Consider the following 23,430-nt stretch of genomic DNA (forward strand, 5'->3'; position numbering starts at 1 on the left):
GTTCATGTCATTAATCATTATACGTGAAATTGGGTTAATTAAACCTCAAAATGTTCAGTTTTAGTTATTTAAAACAGCTTATCAAGGAGTGACGATTGTAAGTTTGTACACTTTAATAAGTAAACTTATTTACGGATTTCTTGTTTTCGTTTTGTTGTTTGTTTATTGTGTTTTTTTTTAGTTTATACTTTGTTTTAATTAGTTATGATTGAAAATATAAAAAAAATATTTCAACACATTGTAATTGCCTCACTAGGTTATGGAAATTCCAGAAATTCATAAAAATTCTCATGTTGTATACCACCCAAAATTATTTTAATCTATAAAAGCACAGTAGATTTTGCCTGAGGTGTCATTAAAGTAATGAAAAATACAGCTGGCACAGATTTTTTTACGGCAAATACGAAACATTGCTCACGAAATACACACAAAGATAAAAAAATCTGCTTTAAAATGTAACCAAATGACAATTGAGCAGCTGATAATTTGAGTTGTCTTGCTTGTATTCTAGATAGGTTGATAAACTAGGGTTAACTAATTCTGTAAACAGCTGATAAGTGAGTAATCCTGCTTGTATTATAGGTAGGTTGATAAATTAGGGTTAACTAATTGTGTAAGCAGCTAACGATTGAGTTTTCCTGCTTGTATTCTAGACAGGTTGATAAATTAGGGTTAACTAATTCTGTAAGCAACTGACAATTGAATTATCCTTCTTCTATTCTAGATAGGTTGATAAATTAGGGTAACTTATTCTGTAAGCAGCTGACAACTGAGTTTTCCTACTTGTGTTCTAGGTAGGTTGAAAAACTAGGATTAACTAATTTTGTAAGCAACTGGCAATTGAGTTGTCCTGTTTGTATAGTAGGTAGGTTGATAAACTAGGGTTAAATAATTCTGTAAACAGCTGATAATTGAGTTATTCTGCTTGTATTCTAGATAGGTTGACAAACTAGGGTTAACTAATTCTGTGAATAGTCATAGACATGAATACACAAAAAATAGAGATAAATAGGTGGATGAAAAACAGTTTTCTTTTTTATTACTTCAATCTCATCAGACACCACAGAATACTCAATTATATTCTTTTTTAATATAAAAACCTTTCACAAATGACTTGAAACTATTGTTGAACAATTAACAAAAACTATAGAATTTAACTAAAACAAATTTATCTGTACTTCTATAACGTACTCACTCTTAATATATTTCATCAGTCTCGAAGTGTGTTTTAAGGCCAAGTAGGTAATATACATGCTATAGTACCAGAAGAATATTTATAAATTAACATTTATTCAACACTGGCTCTATATCGTTAGTGATAGCAGGCCTGCTTGTAGTCTTAATGTAAACATTAGGCCTAATACATAAATGTAATTTATGGCTTAGCTGTAACACTTCTTGATAAGTTGTATTTGGCTTTTGGATACAACTCGATGTCACAAAATGTCTGAATTAAACTATTTTACTGTGGCATAACACAAGTTACCAAAATATGAAAAATAAAAAATAAACTTTTCAAACATGTCAACATGAATATTAAACATTCAATATCAACGCCATAGTCGGCCTCTAAGAATATTTAGATGATAGTTTTGTTGCTAAGCGACAATGTATATTGTTGAGCATTATTAAAAAAAATGAGTGTTAAAGTGTTCTTGACAGAGTGACAAAGGGAATAAGCCTTTTATATAGTTAACGATTACATGAACCTTCTCTTGCATCACAGAATACAAGTTGTCTGTGTGTTGAGTCTTTGTTTTCGGGCTACTGCAGTAGTCCATGCCAAAAAAACAAGTGTGTTCCAATCGTACTGCAAGTAATAGCTGATAAAGAGATACCAAGTAACGCCTTGTACGTGGCACATAAGAGGAGTAGTCCCAAGAGACCATGACTACATGAGGTCGAGGGACCAGGAAACAAACGGTCCGAAGTGTTTCTATGCCAACTGGACAAACAAAAAGACACGACCCGTACAATATGTTTAGGTGTTCACTAGTAACACTACAGCGATGAACGGAAGGGGAGGGCTGTCTTCATTTAAATTTTTTTCTGTTTTATGAGAACCCTTTGGAAATATAAGGTAAACAAATTTTAGAGTAGATTGTCAAAACTGTAGGTTTTTAATGACTTGTATTTCTTCGTAATGTCTGTATTTTTCAGTATTTGTCTACTCTTGCTACATAGAGTGGATCACAGTGGCTTCCTCCCTATATAGAAATACCTATAACTAGAAATAACAGCAAACCATTCTTCACGATTAAACTATATTTATATGATCACGAATGAGCCTAAAGTTACAAATATTCAATGTGTTTGCGTGTAAATATCACCACATGAAAACCTCACACGTAAAACAACAAAATTATTTGGTAGATTCCTAATGACTCACTCAATTATTTACAAGGTTTATACAATATGAATGCTACGTGTTCTACAATAATTCCCTATGATTAACTCAGTTATTTACAAGGTTTATACTAATATGAATGTTACGTGTTCTACAATAATTCCCTATGACTCACTCAGTTATTTACAAGGTTTATACTAATATGAATGCTACGTGTTCTACAATAATTCCCTATGACTAACTCAGTTATTTACAAGGTTTATACTAATACGAATGCTACGTGTTCTATAATAATGACTTTATTAAGACTATCACAAATAGTGTTACACGTGATTCTTACTGTACAGTAATGCCAGAAAGTGGAACAGCCTCAGAGACTGCTTCTTCCTTCAATCTACAAGCTTTGTATTACAACTAACATTGATAAATGATAAACTCTGGAAGAAAGATTAAACAAGCAATGTTTCATCACGTAACACAAAATTAATTAATATTTCTTATTAATTATAGTGTTTTCTATAGAGTTGACTGATTAGCTTCAAAGATGAAAATACGATAGACAGAGTGAGTTGTATCTAACTTGTAGAATTGTGTAGTCATTTTATCAAGTATAATTACTACAGACAGAGTGGATTGTTTCCAACATGTATATACCAAGTAGTGATTTTATGAGTTATCATTATTGTAGACAAAATGAATTGTTTCTAACTTGTAGAATTGTGTAGTCATTTTATCAAGTATAATTACTACAGACAGAGTGGATTGTTTCCAACATGTATATATCAAGTAGTGATCTGAGTTATCATTATTGTAGACAAAATGAATTGTTTCTAACTTGTAGAATTGTGTAGTCATTTTATCAAGTATAATTACTACAGACAGAGTGGATTGTTTCCAACATGTATATACCAAGTAGTGATTTTATGAGTTATCCTTATTGTAGACAAAATGAATTGTTTCTAACTTGTAGAAATTGTGTAGTCATTTTATCAAGTATAATTACTACAGACAGAGTGGATTGTTTCCAACATGTATATACCAAGTAGTGATTTTATGAGTTATCCTTATTGTAGACAAAATGAATTGTTTCTAACTTGTAGAAATTGTGTAGTCATTTTATCAAGTATAATTACTATAGACAGAGTGGATTGTTTCCAACATGTATATACCAAGTAGTGATTTTATGAGTTATCCTTATCAATAAGCACACATTTTCATACAAACCGGAACAGCAGGTGAACAACTTTGAAATATTTAATATTCAGTATCAGCATTCGAGAAGTTGACCTTGTTTGTTGTTAAGTACAAAGCTACACAATCGGCTATCTATGCTCTAGCCGTAACTGGTATTGAAATCCGGATTTTGGCGTTGTAAGTCTCGCAGATACGCCGCTGTGCCACTGGGAGGATGGGAGAGGAGACGCTTGATCTGCATACACACATTTTGTATTCTTTTTCAGAGTAGGAATACATACCTAAGTAACTCATAACGTCGTCCTGTTCATATTTATCACATCTTTATCATGTACGATGCCAATTATTTCACTCATAAACGTCGATAACAGCCTTTTATGTTCTATTTTACAGTCCAAACTTTAGAGACAGTAATGATTTTACTGAAAAAAAAAACGTATAATGTAAGTAATGTTGCTGAGCTTTCACATCATATTTTTTACGCAGCTTTTGAATCTTTTATGAGCCAAAGCGTGTAATCATATTAGAAGAGATGACACAGCTCTAGAGTGCAGAGAAATAGCAAGTAAACGTTGCTTAAAGAGCAACAAGAAATGTCGTTAGAAAGAACGTGAAACGTCGCTAGAAATAAGTGAAACACCACTAGGAAAAAACAACGTGGAAAGTAACCAGAAAGAACGTGGAATGTCGGTAAAAAGAACGTGAAAGGCCGCTAGAAGGAATGTGGAATTGCTAGAAAGAACGTGGAATGTCGGTAGAAAGAAACTCAAAAATCGTTAGAAAGAAAGTGAAATGTCTCTAGAAAAAACATGAAATAACGCTATAGAGAACCAGAAAAATCGCCAGAACGAACGTGAAATGTTGATAGAAAAAGCGTGGAATGTCGCTGGAAAGAACATGAAAAGCCATTAGAAAAAACGTGACATGTCACTAGAGGGAATGTGAGATGTGGCTAGAAAGAACGTGGAATTTCTCTAAAAAGAGCGTGATAGCCCATAGAATGTCGCTATAAAGAAAGTGAAATGTAACTGAAAAACAACGTAAACGTGACTAAGAAGTGCGTGAAATGCCGCTCCTTTATGAGCCTTCACAGAAATAAATAAGTGTAATCTAATAAGTGTAAACAAATTAAAATATAGTCCTATTCTCAAAAACATCGTATACACATTTATGAACCTACTGAAGATACAACTTCGCCTGTTTTGTAGTACCTTGCTAAAGTAATGGTGCACTGAAATGCACGTAGCTAATACACTTTGGGAACAGAAATACCAACGTTTGCAATGTTTTCTCTCAAGTGCTTATGTTACGTGTTTTTGTAGATATTTATATATATATATATGTTATTCTAGGTAAAATTTGATTGTTGGTTGTTTTTTAATTTCGCGCAAAACTACATGAGGGCTACCTGCGCTAGTCGTCCCTAATTTAGCAGTGTAAGACTAGAGGGATAGCAGCTAGTCATCACCACCCACCGCCAACACTTGGGCTACTCTTTTACCAACAAATAGTGGGATTGATCGTGACATTATAACACCCCCACGGCTGAAAAGGCGAGCATGTTTGGTGTGACGGAAATTCGAACCAGCGACCCTCGGGTTATGTATGAGTCGAACGCCTTAACCACCTGGCCATGTCAAGCAAGGAATGAAGCTGTCTATCTACACTGTTATATAATATCACTGCTAATAATAAGCTAAATAGTGCGTCTTTACGTCTAGTTGGACGAACAGAAATAGAACATGTAATGCCTTCCACTCTCTTAACTGTTCATATCGCGAATCCGTCATGATATGGAACCAGGAGAGATGGCTGATACTGACGGGAAACAGGTAGTAAATTGTGGACACAGCAGATTTTCAATTATTTTTATAAATCTGTCACGGCACTTTAATCATCCAATTGTAAACACACATCGACCATTCTTTAATACCAGATCGTATAAGGTCAACACACTGGTACTGCACGGACGGCTGGATCTGAGTCCTAGGGGGTGTCTGACTGGCCTGACCATTTAACCAGTTTTGTGCATATTGTGTCTTTTAGGTTGAAAATACAAATACTTTCTTGTGTTAAGCATGATTTGAAATGCACGATGCACATCCATAACTAACTGAATGAAACAGAGATGAGAACAGATAGAAATATTGATGAATAACTCAGGCAGGGCGAGTGAAAATGTTTCGTACTTAAACGTAAAACCAATACATAAACAGGTACATAGCTAGTACTCTGACACAAAAGTAAGACTACAGCAAACAAAACGACAAAGTACACAAACAAGTTATTTTGTTTTATTTTACCCAATCAACACTCGATTTTATAAGTTCTTTAGTAACGTTAGTCTTGTCCATAGTGGTAGGCATTCTAAAAGCACTTAGCTATAAGATATTTTAGCACCTGCTGACATTTAACAGACATAAACGAGTTGAATATTTACGCAGTGATTGCATTTCACGTATAGAAGTATCACTTTTATAACCATCATTTTATAATAATTATTAGAAGAATAAACAAAAATAAGAAAGAAACATAATGCGGTTGCTGGTGGTAATAAGTTTGTTTCATATATTAAATTAGCAAGTAATATAGATGCTGGTCATGTGATCTATTTGTTGAATACTGTATATACATAGTCGTGTATTTCTGTAAACAGCTTGTACCTGAAAATGATAAAATCTTATTGAACTTCGTACATTTATATTAAAGTTATTTCATAACCCAGTTAATCCGTCTCAAAAGCTCTATGTTCCTAAAAGTGGGTTTGTCTTTATCGCGTTTTAATTCATGAGCGTGAAAATGCACCTACGGGCCCAAAAGTATCCAGCCTTTTCCTCTTTTGTTGTTGTTGTTGTAACTAGATTCACATAATGGTAGCAGCGGTTCCATAGTTTGACACACTAACAACAGGGCCACACTCAGTCTGATAAAGTAGCTCCATAGTTTGACACACTAACAACAGGGTCACACTCAGTCTGATAAAGCAGCTCCATAGTGTGACACGCTAGCAACAGGACCACAATCAGTCTGATAAAGTAGCTCCATAGTTTGACACGCTAGCAACAGGGCCACAATCAGTTTGATAAAGTAGCCCCATGGTTTGATACACTAACAACAGGGACGTATTCAGTCTGTTAAAGCAGTTCCATAGTTTGACACACTAATCACAGGACTACACTCAGTCTGTTAAAGCAGCCCCATAGTTTGATACACTAATCACAGGGACTACACTCAGTCTGTTAAAGCAGTTCCATAGTTTGACACACTAATCACAGGACTACACTCAGTCTGTTAAAGCAGTTCCATAGCTTGACACACTAATCACAGGACTACACTCAGTCTGTTAAAGCAGTTCCATAGTTTGACACACTAATCATAGGACTACACTCAGTTTGTTAAAGCAGTTCCATAGTTTGACACACTAATACAGGATCAGTTTGTTAAAGCAGTTCCATAGTTTGACACACTAATCACAGGACTACACTCAGTCTGTTAAAGCAGTTCCATAGTTTGACACACTAATCATAGGACTACACTCAGTTTGTTAAAGCAGTTCCATAGTTTGACACACTAATCATAGGACTACACTCAGTTTGTTAAAGCAGTTCCATAGTTTGACACACTAATCATAGGACTACACTCAGTCTGTTAAAGCAGTTCCATAGTTTGACACACTAATCACAGGACTACACTCAGTTTGTTAAAGCAGTTCCATAGTTTGACACACTAATCATAGGACTACACTCAGTTTGTTAAAGCAGTTCCATAGTTTGACACACTAATCATAGGACTACACTCAGTCTGTTAAAGCAGTTCCATAGTTTGACACTAATCACAGGACTACACTCAGTTTGTTAAAGCAGTTCCATAGTTTGACACACTAATCACAGGACTACACTCAGTTTGTTAAAGCAGTTCCATAGTTTGACACACTAATCACAGGACTACACTCAGTTTGTTAAAGCAGTTCCATAGTTTGACACACTAATCACAGGACTACACTCAGTTTGTTAAAGCAGTTCCATAGTTTGACACACTAATCACAGGACAACACTCAGTTTGTTAAAGCAGTTCCATAGTTTGACACACTAATCACAGGACTACACTCAGTCTGATAGGAAAGTACAGAATAAATCACGTTGTACAGATGTAACTATACGAGTATGAAAACTAATTATTAGTAAGAGTGTAATTTTTGCTGAATTTATTTACATAACTTTTCTTATATCCTTTCATAATTATTGAACATTCATCGACAAACACACGCGCGCTCTTTAGTCATGTGTAAAAGCAAATAGAGTTTATATTCAAATTATCAACTTGTTTTTATTCTTTACCCTAACTGTGGATCCCACATATTGTTTTACCGATTAACACGTGAGTTAAAATTGCATTTATACAAAGTACATATGGCATTCCATCTGTATAAGTAAGATTAATTGTAATAGTAAAGAATATTCTGTCCAGGTATATTTTACCTTATAAAGAATTCTGTAACCAACGTATTCATGGACTTACGACTCATTTGGTAAATAACTAATTTATAAAAACTGATTTAAATAATCAATGAGGTCCATAAACCTTACTTGTAGTTGGGAGTTAATTTTTCACAGACGTTGTTTTGATGGCAGCTTTGAAAATCCGCTAAACTAATTTCTGAGTTTTGTATAAGTTTAAAGTCGATTTCTTACCTCGAGAAACAAAATAAAGCTCCTGGAACATCGTGTTGATGTTTAAGAAGGTCTCCCAAATAAGGGTTATTTTTACTCAGGGACATTCTATTTTTACTTCGATTTACATCTAACACAGTCTTCACAGGTGGCAGAAACAACAACAAATGATATTCAACTGTTTGTTACAACTTTCTTTGTCTGAGGTTTGACCAATCACATCTGTCAGTCACTGAACGATTTAAGACAGTAATATCGGTTACAGTAACAAGAACTGTTACTATTCCATCTGGTTCGCAGGTTGTACCCTAAGATTCTTGTCGCTACTAAAACTTTAACAGAAGTCTATCGTGACTACATCCGGAACATTTGCATTACATCCAAACTTTAATTCCAGTCTTGATGAGAATGACATTAGCTTCCAGATATTGTCCTTCTGTGTATGTGTATTTTCTTATAGCAAAGCCACATCGGGCTATCTGCTGAGTCAATCGAAAGGACTCGAACCCCTGATTTTGAGCGTTGTAAATTGTAGACTTATTGCTGTACCAGCGGATTGTCCCTCTGTGTTAGGCTAGTTTATTTAGTACTGAAAACAGGTCTTTTATAGGTAAAGTATGGCCAGGGAAAATTTTAGGTAAGAGAGAGAAGTCACGAGGTGAACTATATAAATGTTTTAGTAGTTTCTTACAGTTTACGTCTATTCTTGTGTTTATATATTTCGTAATTTTGTCAATAGGAGATAGGTTATCAGATATATGTTAGAAGCCACAGGATTAGATATGTAAAGATTCCCTCTGCTATGTATTTGTAAATTCCTGCTATTGTGTTATTTCCTCACCCAGTTCAATCTTTTTGACATGAAACTGATACACTCATGGTCTTTGCATTAAACCTTTCAAATATCTTGTTATTTAAGGGACCGCTTTATCAACAGGATTTTTACAGACAAAAATCCCACAATATGACAACTCGTGGTACTCTTTTCTTACAATATATATATATATATATATATATATATATGTGTGTGTGTGTGTTTGTTTCCTTTTTTACTTTGGATAGAGCTACACGAGCGCTCTCTGCCCCTAATTTAACTGTGCAAGACTAGAGAAAAGGCAGATAATCATCATCACCCACCGCCAACTTTAAGCTACTTTTATCAACGAATAGTGGAATTGAAAGTCACGTTATAACGCTCCCACGACTGAAAAGGCGAATATGTTTGGTGGGGCGGGGATTCGAACCCGCGACTCTGAGATTACGAGTCAAGTGCCCTAACCATCTGGCCATGTTAGGCCTATTTGCAAAAGGAAATGAATTCCACTTAAACCATGACACAAACTAGGGAAGAACTCCACAAGAATTAAAGTTACAAGCAGAACAGCTGTAATGTTTTAAATATCAAATGCTAAGTTATCGTCGCAACAATAAATTTAGTTCTTTTTTATTGTATACAGAATATTGTGATGTTCGGAACGGCCATTAATTCCTGTACGATCGACACACGATTCAAGGTTAAAGATAATGTTATGCAATACATATATATATATATGTACAATGAGAAGAAATTTTTTCAAAAAAAGGAAGTGAAGTTAGGGACGGTTCATGTTATTCATTAACAAATACAAATAAGATAAATTAAACTCAATTGTAATTGTATCTCAGGTCTTCTGGAACGGGTATTAACCCTTTTACCAATTATTACTTTAAGTGGGTTTCTTGTCATCACGAATCAGTTGGGCCCGGCATGGCCAGGTGGTTAAGGAACTCGACTCGTAATCCGAGGGTCACGGGTTCGAATCCCCGACACACCAAGCATGCTCGCCCTTTCAGCCGTGGGGGCGTTATAAAGTGACGTTCAATCACATTATTCGTTGATAAAAGAGTAGCCCAATAGTTGGCGTTGGGTGGTGGCGGTCTTATACCGATAAACTAGGGACGGCTAGCAAAGATAGCCCCCGTGTAGCTTTTCACAAAATTCAAAAACAAACAAACAAATATCTATTATCGGCTAGTAATTCCTGTTTCACCCTGTACGCAAGATTTTTTAAGGAACAATAAATTTAGTTTAAAAAAGACAACTAGCTTCAAGTGATAATAATAACATCATTCACATTAGAATTATGGATTATTCTGATTAGTAGTAGTAAATAGTAATACTTATAAAGTATATATTCCATTTAAAACTATGTCGTCCCGTGATATTCGTTGACACGGTAATTTTGGTTCTGAATTATTTGTGAAATTAACAAAAGCAGAAGAAAGAAAGAAGAAGAAATCCTTGCTACAAACATTTACAAACATTTCCAGAACTTGTGAATAAGTCATTACATATATATATATTGTTATAAAAGGAAACATGATAAAGTATTGTAATATTCTAATGACCTATTAAGGAAATATGAAATATTCAAAATGTCATTTCGATGAACAATTCGAGCCATTACTACATAAGCAGTGATACCGCCTGCCTGATATAAAATATATTTATGCCTGCAGCTATTACATACGCAAATGTTATAATTACATGATAGAGAGACAGAGAGAGACATAAAACACGTGACAGAAGTATTTAAAATAATAAAAAACATCATATGTTCCGTGTCTTCGTAAATGTATAATCACTCATATACAAGAGTATTCTATACAAAACAATTTAGTATTCTATACAAAACAATTTAGTATTCTATACAAAACAATTTTCATACATTAATATGACAACATGTTCTATTTCGTTTTTTTCCGACTTCGATCAAAAATATTCAGTTGCGATTTTTTGTTTTTGATTTTGCTTTTATACACACACAAAATAAAAAAAAAATATATTTTAACTGCATCATTTATGATTCATTCTAAATAAATTACACAAACGATTTTATTCATGTTATGTTAAAGTTTCAAATAATGAAACACATACAGAAGTTTAATTCATTCTGCTGTGTTTAATATTCAAATAACGAAACATATGCAAGATTTATCTTCATTCTGTTATGTTTAGTTTTTAAATAATGAAAGTTATATGGGACTTTTTTATTACTCTATTATGTTTAATTTTAAAATAATAAAAGACAAACGTGATTTTATCCATCATGTTATGTTTAGTTTTCAAATAATGAAAATCATATGGGACTTTTATTACCCTATTATGTTTAATTTTTAAATAATGAAAGACAAACATGATTTTATCAATCATGTTATGTTTAGTTTTCAAATAATAAAAATCATATGGGACTTTTATTACCCTATTATGTTTAATTTTAAAATAATGAAAGACAAACATGATTTTATCCATCATGTTATGTTTAGTTTTCAAATAATGAAAATCATATGGGACTTTTATTACCCTATTATGTTTAATTTTAAAATAATGAAAGACAAACGTGATTTTATCAATCATGTTATGTTTAGTTTTCAAGTAATGAAAATCATATGGGACTTTATTACCCTATTATGTTTAATTTTTAAATAATGAAAGACAAACATGATTTTATCAATCATGTTATGTTTAGTTTTCAAATAATGAAAGTTATATGGGACTTTTATTACCCTATTATGTTTAATTTTAAAATAATGAAAGACAAACATGATTTTTATCCATCATGTTATGTTTAGTTTTCAAATAATGAAAATCATATGGGACTTTTATTACCCTATTATGTTTAATTTTTAAATAATGAAAGACAAACATGATTTTTATCAATCATGTTATGTTTAGTTTTCAAATAATGAAAATCATATGGGACTTTTATTACCCTATTATGTTTAATTTTAAAATAATGAAAGACAAACATGATTTTTATCCATCATGTTATGTTTAGTTTTCAAATAATGAAAATCATATGGGACTTTTATTACCCTATTATGTTTAATTTTAAAATAATGAAAGACAAACATGATTTTTATCAATCATGTTATATTTAGTTTTCAAATAATGAAAATTATATGGGACTTTTATTACTCTATTATATTTAATTTTTAAATAATGAAAGACAAACATGATTTTTATCAATCATGTTATGTTTAGTTTTCAAATAATGAAAATCATATGGGACTTTTATTACCCTATTATGTTTAATTTTTAAATAATGAAAGACAAACATGATTTTTATCAATCATGTTATGTTTAGTTTTCAAATAATGAAAATTATATGGGACTTTTATTACTCTATTATGTTTAATTTTTAAATAATGAAAGACAAACATGATTTTTTATCAATCATGTTATGTTTAGTTTTCAAATAATGAAAATCATATGGGACTTTTATTACTCTATTATGTTTAATTTTAAAATAATGAAAGACAAACATGATTTTTATCCATCATGTTATGTTTAGTTTTCAAATAATGAAAATCATATGGGACTTTATTACTCTATTATGTTTAATTTTTAAATAATGAAAGACAAACATGATTTTATCAATCATGTTATGTTTAGTTTTCAAATAATGAAAATTATTTTTTATCCATCATGTTATGTTTAGTTTTCAAATAATGAAAATCATATGGGACTTTTATTACCCTATTATGTTTAATTTTTAAATAATGAAAGACAAACATGATTTTTATCAATCATGTTATGTTTAGTTTTCAAATAATGAAAATTATATGGGACTTTATTCTCTATTGTTTAATTTTAAGTAATGAAAGACAAACATGATTTTATCAATCATGTTATGTTTAGTTTTCAAATAATGAAAATCATATGGGACTTTATTACCCTATTATGTTTAATTTTAAATAATGAAAGACAAACATGATTTTTATCAATCATGTTATGTTTAGTTTTCAAATAATGAAAATCATATGGGACTTTTACCCTATTATGTTTAATTTTAAATAATGAAAGACAAACATGATTTTATCAATCATGTTATGTTTAGTTTTCAAATAATGAAAATTATATGGGACTTTTATTACTCTATTATGTTTAATTTTAAATATTGAAAGACAAACATGATTTTTATCAATCATGTTATGTTTAGTTTTCAAATAATGAAAGACAAACATGATTTTTATCAATCATGTTATGTTTAGTTTTCAAATAATGAAAATCATATGGGACTTTTATTACCCTATTATGTTTAATTTTAAAATAATGAAAGACAAACATGATTTTATCCATCATGTTATGTTTAGTTTTCAAATAATGAAAATCATATGGGACTTTTATTACCCTATTATGTTTAATTTTAAAATAATGAAAGACAAACATGATTTTATCAATCATGTTATATTTAGTTTTCAAATAATGAAAATTATATGGGACTTTTATTACCTATTATATTTAATTTTAAATAATGAAAGACAAACGTGATTTTTATCAATCATGTTATGTTTAGTTTTCAAGTAATGAAAATCATATGGGACTTTTATTACCCTATTATGTTTAATTTTAAATAATGAAAGACAAACATGATTTTATCAATCATGTTATGTTTAGTTTTCAAATAATGAAAATTATATGGGACTTTATTACTCTATTATGTTTAATTTTTTTAAATAATGAAAGACAAACATGATTTTTATCAATCATGTTATGTTTAGTTTTCAAATAATGAAAGTTATATGGGGCTTTTATTACTCTATTATGTTTAATTTTAAAATAATGAAAGACAAACGTGATTTTTATCCATCATGTTATGTTTAGATTTCAAATAATGAAAATCATATGGGACTTTTATTACCCTATTATGTTTAATTTTAAATAATGAAAGACAAACATGATTTTATCAATCATGTTATGTTTAGTTTTCAAATAATGAAAATTATATGGGACTTTTATTACTCTATTATGTTTAATTTTTAAATAATGAAAGACAAACATGATTTTTATCAATCATGTTATGTTTAGTTTTCAAATAATGAAAATTATATGGGACTTTTATTACTCTATTATGTTTAATTTATAAATAATGAAAGACAAACATGAGTTTTATCAATCATGTTATGTTTAGTTTTCAAATAATGAAAATTATATGGGACTTTTTATTACTCTATTATGTTTAATTTTAAATAATGAAAGACAAACACGAGTTTTATTCATCATGTCATGTTTAATGTTTAAACGGTGCAGGTCATAGAAGGTTTTATATTAATACTGTTATGTTTAATTTTCAAATAATGAATGATATAAGGGATTTTTATATACCTGGCTAAGTTTCGTTTTATAGAATCACAAATATAAAAGATTATTACTCAGTTTTCCTATCATTCATTTCTATGCATGACAAACACAATCACTTCTAATTCTGTTTTGCTTTCATACAATGACAGGGCTTTCATTCACCTACTTATCTTTAATGTGTTTCATGTTCTGACAGGAACAATGGATATTTGTTAAGCCTACAACGTTTGATTTAATATTACTTGACAGATACCAAAAATTGTTTTACAGCCAGCAAGTTTCTCGTGCACAGACAAACTGATTTTGTCATTCACCCAAATATTTTGATATTTTTGTTAACTGATTTTGCAGCTTGATATACTAGATACATTTAGAGACAGAGATATAAAAAGTATTGGTTACAGAAGGCTAGTTTAATTAATATTCTACGCTACAGTATTGTAAGTTTCACAACGTTTAATGTGTGTATGTATACATATACATATATAGATACATACAAATCAAAGCTCAAACGTTCACAATTAAATAAAAAAAAGGAAAACATTGTTCATTACTAGTCCTTGTTATTAACATTAAGTGAAAATGTCTGTGTTCATAGGTTCCAAAAGCGTTGAAGATATGCCAACTTCAAGACGTTTGTATTGTTTTTACTTAAATCTAAATAGTGTACGTAATTGTAACCGTTATTACTTCTTTCTATTATGAGTTCCACTGGATATATTTGACTTGGATTACAATTTAAATTATCGATTGGAATAAATTAAATCGTCAATGTAACAAAATGTGTAGCAGCACAAGTCTCATGGAAGTACACCACACATACATTTAGGGTATATTTTAGACAGACATACAACGCTAGAATTTGGGGTTCGATCCCAGTGACAAAACACGTTGACAGACATTTTTTATTTTTTTAATGTGATGTCGTTCTTTTCTTGAATAGGCATAAATGTTTTAGTTTCTAGCTATTTGTATCAAGATATAATGAAGAAATACTCTTGACATAGCTGACAAAAGCGCAATTTCATAAACACAAACCATAAAATATATCTTGTACAGTCAGCTAGATTATGACTCCCGCTAGTACAGCGGTATGTCTACGGATTTACAACGCTAAAATCAGAGGTTCGATTCCCCTCGGTGGGCTCAGCAGATAGCCTGATGTGCTATAAGAAAACACATACACACAGATAGATTATATTTATATACGAAATGCAGACATCAAATGCATTTAGTCATTTGCATACGTACCCACAGCAGAAGATTGTTTGTTTGTTTGTTTTAAATTCGCGCAAAGCTACACGAGGACTATCTGCGCTAGCCGTCCCTAATTTAGCAGTGTAAGACTAGAGGGAAAAGGCAGCTAGTTATTACTACCCACCGCCGATTCTCGAGCTACACTTTTACCAACGAATAGTAAGACTGACCGTCACATTATAACGCCCCACGGCTGAAAGAGCGAGCATGTTTGGTATGACGAGGATTCGAACCCGCGACCCTCGGATTACGAGTCGATTGGCTTAACCACCTGGCCATGCGCAGCAGAAGAAGCAAATATTCTAACGCAGTTTGTTTCTATATAAATTATAGATTCAAAAAATATTTAAAAAAACACAATGGGTCTTTAATCTATTCTGACTGGGCGTAGCTAAAAATTACTGTGCCCGGATGGTAAATCTGAGGGCTCTCGTAGTTTGCGTTCCATCACGTTGAATGCACTATAAGAGTGACAGCGAAGTAAGAATTGTCTTCTCTTTATCAGTTCAAAATTACATACGACTATGTGCAGAGAAATGGTCTTTGTATAGCCTTGCGCAGAACATTAAAAAACCGGCAAAGACAAAATATTTTTATTGAGTTAGATGTGTGCTTTTTTGTTATTTTGTTTTTTTGTCTATACGCAAAAGATAAAAGCTATACATTTTATATGTAAAAAGAAATACGCTAGCTTATATATTTATATACAATAAAAGATGAAGCTTCCCTATTCAGGGTAGAATTAGGTTATATAAGCACACATAGAAAATACGTTTCTGTTTCCACTCAGTATTTTCTGACTACACAAAACATAGTCCAGTCATGGGGTGTTAGTATCAGACGATCACGTGCTGAACACTGTGCACACAGAAGAAATACTGTTACTTACGGGATCTAATTTTACTTTGTACATCCACAGACATTGGCAAGGGGATTTACCCAACTGTTTAATCTCAGTTATATCAACAGGGATCTTTTATCGTCAAACTGCATTTCTGACAGAAATAAAGACAAAAACAACGATATGTTATTGCTTAGTCGCCTATGTCTCTTTTAATCTGCAAACGATAAACTAAAAGAATGACCGTGTAAATAATATCCAGCTAGAAACAATTCCACATATATTTTAATATATATATAGAGAGAGAGACAGAGAGTGGAAAGAAATGGTCACCTACATAAACACACCCTAAATTGTCATAGATAGATAGAAAGACTTTAGTTTTATTTTGCTCAAAGCTACTCAATGGCTATCTACGCTTGCCGTCCCTAATAATGAAGAGATAGACTAGAGGAAATGCAACTAGTCAATACCACCTACCGCCAACTCTTGAGATACTTTTAGCCAACGAGTAGTAAGGTTGACCATCACAATATATAATGCCCAATAGCTGAAAGGACATTCGTGTTCGAGAAGAGGATTCGAATCCACGAACTTCGAGCGCTAGTGGAATGCTCTAACCATAAGACCATGCCAGAAAGATAGAGAGATTTTCGAGTGCACTTAAAAGGAATCTAATCCTTCAATATGTAAAAGCCGAATACGTTTTCCTTCATATTTATTGCTGTCTCTGAAAACTGCTTAGACCTTTCTATTTCTTGTATAGTCGGTTGAACAAGTACTTATATGGAACAACATGATCCTGAATTTGTAAAAAGCTTAAAACGAGATGGGATTTGGCTACAGCTAAGCCTAAAATAATCTTTATTGAACAGTTAAGAAGTTTAGAGTAATCGAATTTTTGTTTGGTTTGTTTGTTTTGAATTTCGCGCACAGCTACACGAGGACTATCTACGCTAGCCGTCCCTAATTTAGCAGGGTAAGACTAGAGGGAAGGCAACTAGTCGTCACCACCCACCGCCAACTCTTAGGCTACTCTTTTACCAACGAATAGTGGGATTGATCGTCCCATTATAACGCTCCAACCGCTGAAAGGGCGAGCATATATGGTGCGACGGGGATTCTAACTCGCCACCTCAGATTACAAGTCGAATACCTTAACCACCTGGCCACGTCGGGCTGCTTACAAATTGAATTAATTGTATCAAATGACATTACCCAAAGTTAACTTGAGTGAAAAAAACCCACGAAAAATAAATGAAATAACTGACATCCTCTATCATTATTTTAACCAAGCATCTGATTAAAAAAAAAAAACATTAATTTTCCACAGTTCAACATGATGAACAGAATTTACATTCAAATGTTAAATGTATATTTAACTTAGTGATTTTGTGATAACTTAATAATCGTAAATTTTTGGTCCATAAAGAATTCCGATTTTTATTTCGTGAGAGCTCAAAAGCTTTTCACCCCGTTGAGCTTCAAATAGATAGAATTTTTCAATATTTCATTATTTAGGTTTAGCGAGCGTTGTGACAAATATATTTACATATCACGTTAAGTCCCTCAGCTTGAAATACAACCATAAAGTTTATGCAACTATATGATTTGATACACAAAAATGCATTTCTTATATAAAATCACTTACCTTTTTCAGTGTCTCGATTTTTATATTTTTGCCACGTTTCTTTCGGTTTGAATATAAAGTAATATAGTCTTGATTTCAATTGTTTGTCATGTTTTCTTTAATATATATAGAAAATAATTTAGTCTTGATTTCATGTATCATGTTTTCTTTAATATATATAGAAAATAATTTAGAAAATAATTTAGTCTTGATTTCATATGTTTGTCATGTTTTCTTTAATATATATAGAAAATAATTTAGTCTTGATCTCTTGATTTCATATGTTTGTCATGTTTTCTTCGGTGTATATCGAAAATAATTTAGTCTTGATTTCATATGTTTGTCATGTTTTTTCGGTATATATCGAAAATAATTTAATCTTGATTTCATGTTTGTCATGTTTTCTTCGGTGTATATCGAAAATAATTTAGTCTTGATTTCATATGTTTGTCATGTTTTCTTCGGTATATATGGAAAATAATTTAATCTTTGATTTCATATGTTTGTCATGTTTTCTGGTGTATATCGAAAATAATTTAGTCTTGATCTCACTCATATGTTTGTCATGTTTTCTTCTGGTACATATGGAAAATAATTTAATCTTGATTTCATGTTTGTCATGTTTTCTTCTGGTGTATCGAAAATAGTCTTGATTTATATATATGTTTGTCATGTTTTCTTCGTATATATGTAAAATAATTTAATCTTGATTTCATGTTTGTCATGTTTTCTTCGGTATATGGAAAATAATTTAATCCTGATTTTATATGTTTGTCATGTTTTCTTCTGGTACATATGGAAAATAATTTAGTCTTGATTTCATGTTTGTTGTGTTTTCTTCGGTACATATGGAAAATAAATTTGATTTCAAACGTTTGTCATGTTTGAATAGAAGATCATTACAAACACTAACGTTTCTGTCATACTTACCTGGTGTAATGTATTCAAAGACAACCTGTTTCTGAACTCCGGGTTGTAGTTCATGTTTAACCAGCGATATTAATAAAATATTGTATAAATGTACCTAGAACACAATTTTAACTTCGTGAAGTTACGAAAATATGTTATGTAGCATTGAATCAAACATTCTGAGGTAAAGAGTTTGCGATGAAAAACATACAAGTATTTCTAAAGGGTATTTAACCTGTGATAAAATCAGGTATTAATGTTTTTCATGTAGAATTTCGTGAAAAGCTACTGAGGGCTACTTGCGCTGGCAGTCTCTAATTTCAAAGCAGCCACTGGCTACTCTTGCACCAAAAAAATAATGCGATTGACCATAACGACACCATGAGTAAAAGCGCCAGTATATTTGATGACAGGATTTAATTGGTAGCCGAGAGCACTAATCACAAGGCAACAAGTGTTAATGAGGGATAACTCTATTGAAATATTAAAGAAGTGGCTTTAATAATAATTTACGTTTTCTATTTGTAATTTGTAATTAAAATATGTTTCTGTAAAAGAATAAACTTATAACACGAAAAGTTTTATTTTATTTGTGTTATCTTTGACATTATAAAATAAATGAAGAACTGAAGGTATCAATCTATTGTCTCTTGATAACTGATAAGTACTTTAAACCATTATGACATATTATCAAATCCTTCCAAAAACTATTATTAAAGTCGCGCTATTTTATCTCATTTTATCATTAACACGTACTGGGTTACTTGAGAACAGTGGTATGATATTTCATTTCATTTGTTTTCCAAGTGCTCAGCATGACCAGATGGTTAAGGCGCTCAACTCGCAATCTGAGGGTTGCAGACTCGAATCCTCGTCACATGAAACATGCTCGCCCTTTCAGTCGTGGGGCGTTGTAACGATGCACTCAATCCCACTGTTCATTCGTAAAAGAGTACCTTAAGAATTGGTGGATGGGTGTTTTAGACTAGCTGTCGTCTCTCTAGTCTTGCAATGCTAAATTAGAGACAGCTAGTGCAGATAGCCTTCGTGTAGCCTTGCGCAAAATTCAAAACAAACAAGCAATTTCTAGAACTTTTTATTATTTTTCTTCAGAGTTTACGATGAGGAATTAAAAGTAATTTCAAGGAAGACGAAAAAGAAAAACAAATAATTCAGTTGTCTTCCTTGGAAAAAAAAACACGTATTTCTAGTATAGCTGAAGATCAAACAACATAGCTAACAATTATGCATGGTTGTTTCCCTTCTTACCGGATATTTAACTAGCATGCGGACCAAGCAAACGAAATCAGCTGGACACAGTGATCAAAGCTGAACAGAGTTACTAATCGAATCTCTTTTCTTCTTAATTTGTATTTATGGCAAAGTTACCACAGCTACTTGCCAGCGTTCCTAATTTTGAGCTACTGACCAAAGACAGTGCACCCAGTCAGTTTGTTTGTTTTGGAATTTTGCACAAAGCTACTCGAGGGCTATTTGTGCTAGCCGTCCCTAATTGAGCAGTGTAAGACAAGAGGGAAGGCAGCTAGTCATCACCACCCGCCGCCAACTATTGAGCTACTCTTTTACCAACGAATAGTGGGATTGACCGTCAGCATTATACGCCCCCACGGCTGTGAGGGGCGAGCATTACGAGTCGCACGCCTTACGCGGTTGGCCATGCCAGGCCCGCACCCAGTCAGAAACACTCTACCATTTAAGACTCATGTCAAGGGATTGGCTGGCATTCTTATAATGCATTCAGAATTCATAGTTTAGATAACATTTTATAGTGTAGCACGGACTTGAATTCACTCGCCAGCTCTGAAATTCGGAGCTCAACCAGAGGGCTAATTTCTGCCCTAAAAGGTAGAAGCAAATATTAGTACAAAAATCTGTGACGTGAGCTTATGCCTAACATAAAACTACAAGAAAACAAGTTTTAGTGCCCAAGCGCAACTTACCCGAATCGTTTGTGAAAGTTTTTTTATCGTTTTTTTTTCTTTATAAAAGATGTCTAATTTTTCAAAACACCAGGGATGTTTCCTGACACTGATCACTCTAACCCTTCTTTTTCTGGGACTGAGAAGCATCATCTTTTATAAAGAGTTTTATGCTAACAAAAAGCTACACGTTTTAAAGATAACTTAATAAACATGAAAAGCTCTATGAATCAAATAGTCGTAAGAACTACCACCCTAGATATACCATACTGAACAGTGACGTACGTTTTTCGTTACTATCTCAACGATTAGGCTTAGCAAGTGTAACGTAACTGTGGTTCCAATTTAGCTTATTGATAAGTTATAAAGCAAACAAAATATATTGTAGTATTATAGAAGTAAGACCTGAAGACTAGTTATCTATCACTTCTTACGTTAAAAATAAATTTAATTGTTTTGATGAGGAGATAAGATAATGATGAAACAAGATTGTATTTAACGTTAGGCTTAACAGTGATTTTAATAAGTTGTTTGTATTTAATGTTGATTATTTATTCCTAGGCTGCAATAGTTAAGAATAAAGAAGGCTTAGGGCGCTCACTGTTTGTAAGGTGCAATAGGTGCAAAATGTAAGTTTTATTTAGGAATTAAGAACTAGCATGCACTTTAAAGAAGCTACCAGTGAAGGTTGTGTAACTTTGTATATAGAATATGCAAGGTGAAGAAGAAATTTGGAGCTATTATAAATAGAGTAGAGACGGCAGATAAAGGCGAGCTGGAGAAAACGGTAACAGAATTTCAGACAGCGGTATGTTTGCGGATTTACAACGCTAAAAACCGAGTTCGATACCCGTGGTGGGAAGTGCACAGATAGCCCATTGTGTAACTCTATGCTTAACTACACACGAATGAACAATTGAAAATGAGCTTAATGTTTTCATGTGGGTGATACAGTATTTAATGGTGACTGTCAGGAAGTTAGAACGAGAACTGATGAGAAATGGTGGAGTTAATTGTAATGGACATGTTCTACAAAGTAACAGATTTGTGTCTTTAGTTTGTGTAGATAAAGAACTATGGGGTAAAGGAGAACAAAAGGGGAAGTGAAAACATGAGAAGGTTATAATTATATGCAACCATACAGCACGTGAATAGAATCGGTCTGTGGGGATAAATAGAGAGAAAAGAATTAAACTATGCTATTTTTTGCAAGGTTAGAGAATATAACACAGAGCAAGTTATATAGTAGAGGTGCTAGCAGTGACGTAGTTCATACAGCGCACCTAGAGACTAACGATGTACGTGAGACGCTGTTGTTTTTTTATTATTAAGCACAAAGCTACACAAAGGGCTATCAGTGCTCTGCCCACAACGGGTATCGAAACCCGGTTCCTAACAGTATCAGTCCGCTGTGAGAGAAGAGCTAATTGTTAGAGTACAAGGCGTTTTATAAATGCATTTCAGGAAAAGAACCAGAACAACTTAATTCTGCCATTTATACCTCCTAGGCCTAATTATAAAGATGTAATTATGAGTAGTTTACTAGGGCCAAACGCCAGGCTGAGATTAATACATAAGAACTTGCATATTAAATTTGTGAGATCAAATCAGTTGGGAAAAGGTTTTGGAATGAATAATTTCATTTAAACAGAATATGGGTGGCTTGTTTGTGAAAACTATTTTCTCAAATATAAAGGTAGGTTTGAACTAGGACTGGAAAATGGTGAGAATCAGAATAATAAAAAAAATTAAGACGTAAATAGAATTATAATGTAGGAACAAAGTGCAGAAATAGGGTTAATGGTAGAATAAACTGTTACCATTGTAATGCTTTAAATATAAGAAATAAAACAGGGACTTTTAGCAGTAGTCAGAGTGAAAGGACTTGGATGTTATGGTAATAACTGGAACACATAGTTAAATTGTAGACAATTCTGATGCCAGAAATATTTTAAAAATACAGAATTATAGTAAGGTTATGAATTGGGATAGGTACAAAAAAAATGAGGAGACGTTTTATGCGCTAAGTATGAGTTACATTCTATTTAAGTTGAGGTTATGAAAGCTAATCACAAAGAGGTTAAATCTGTTTGGGCTCTGTGCGTCAACAAGGTGAGAAGACTTTTGTTGGAATTATTTACAAACCACTATATGAAACTGAGGAAACTGATGAGGAACCTTTGGAATTATTTACAAACCACTATATGAAACTGAGGAAACTGATGAGGAACTCTTGGATTATTTACAAACCACTATATGAAACTGAGGGAAACTGGATGAGGAACTCTTTGGAATTATTTACAAACCACTATATGAAACTGAGGAAACTGATGGGGAACTCTTGGAATTATTTGCACAAACCACTATATGAAACTGAGGAAACTGATGAGGAACTCTGGAATTATTTTACAAACCACTATATGAAACTGAGGAAACTGATGAGGAACTCTTGGAATTATTTACAAACCACTATATGTATGAAACTGAGGAAACTGATGAGGAACTCTTGGAATTATTT

Source organism: Tachypleus tridentatus, chromosome 3 (genome assembly GCF_004210375.1).
Source record: "Tachypleus tridentatus isolate NWPU-2018 chromosome 3, ASM421037v1, whole genome shotgun sequence".
NCBI classification, from domain to species: domain Eukaryota; kingdom Metazoa; phylum Arthropoda; class Merostomata; order Xiphosura; family Limulidae; genus Tachypleus; species Tachypleus tridentatus.